This window comes from Microtus ochrogaster, chromosome 17 (assembly GCF_000317375.1).
Source record: "Microtus ochrogaster isolate Prairie Vole_2 chromosome 17, MicOch1.0, whole genome shotgun sequence".
NCBI lineage: Eukaryota > Metazoa > Chordata > Mammalia > Rodentia > Cricetidae > Microtus > Microtus ochrogaster.
Genome location: NC_022019.1, coordinates 15,307,151 through 15,308,393, shown reverse-complemented (window position 1 = coordinate 15,308,393; position 1,243 = coordinate 15,307,151). Strand labels below are relative to the sequence as shown.

The 1,243-nt window shown below is 40.6% G+C and overlaps 1 protein-coding gene across 1 annotated transcript in view; it reads left to right on the top strand.

Moving 5' to 3' along the window:
* LOC101989387 (beta-defensin 43-like) overlaps window positions 1-1,243 on the top strand; it is a 6,198-nt gene that overhangs the window by 388 nt on the left and 4,567 nt on the right. The window lies entirely within an intron of this gene.

Genomic DNA, 1,243 nt, shown 5'->3' with positions numbered 1-1,243 from the left:
AAAAAAAACAAACAAAAACAAACAGAAAGGAAGGAAGGAAGGAAGGAAGGAAGGAAGGAAGGAAGGAAGGAAGGAAGGAAGGAAAGAAGGAAGGAAAGAAGGAAGGAAGGAAGGAAAGTGGGAGAAGGGCTACCTTTGTCCTGGGTTCACAGAATGCTGTCAGCATTAAGCGAAGTCCTGGGTTTTATATTTCTTTTGTTTGTTTGTTGTTTGTTTTATTTGTTTTGTCTTTTTTTCAAGACAAGGTTTCTCTGTGTAACAGCTCTAATTATCCTTGAACTAGCGCTGTAGACCAGGTTGGCCTCGAACTCACAAATATCCGCCTGCCTCTGCCTCCCAAGTGCTGGATTACAGGTTTGTGCCAACACCACCCAGCTGTATTTCTTTAAAATCAGTTGAAACTTGGATGGTTTAACTTAATCTGTATGGGAATTACATAAGGTAGGTGAAGGTCCTGCCTGAACTCATTTTTAATGTTTTTTAGCATATACTAATTATACATAATAATGGGTTTTATTGTGACATTTTCACACTTATACATGATGTATTTTGATTATATTTAGTTTCCCGTCTTGTCCCCATCCCTTTCTTCTTCCCAACTGGCTTTCTTCTACCTCTGCCCCCTTTTTTTTTTTTCATATGGTGGATACCCTTAGGTTTGTTTGTGAATTTGGATTTTTGTTTTGTTTTAGATAATAATAAAATTACTTCATTCCCCCCTTTCCTTTTCTCCCTCAACCCCCCCATGCACCCCTCTTTTTCTCTCTTTCAAGTTCACACCTTTTAAAAATTGTTATTGCAAGCATATTAGGAATATACACATATATGCAAATATAACCTGTTCGCTCTGTATAATGTTACTTGTCTGTATGTTTTCAGGGCTGACCATTTGGTACTGGATAACTAATTGCTGTGTGCTTTCTCCCACTCAGCATGCCTTAGCTGCCTGTCGTTCTTTGTGTAGGGATGAGGTCTTTCCTGAGCTTTCCCCTTGCGCATTGGCGACTCTATGGCTGTTCTTGTTCAGCTCATGTCTAGGCAGTCATGTTGGTGAGACTTTCTGGATGTAGCTTCTGACCTTCTTAGGAGACACAATCTCACAGCCATCTCCCTTCCGTGTTTTCTGAGCCTTGGATGCAGAAGCATTTTAGAGATGTGTCCCCTGGGACTGGACTCCACGACGCTGCATTTTGGCTGGTTGTGGTTTTCTATAGCGGTCTCCATGTATGTCTGTTTTTGTTTT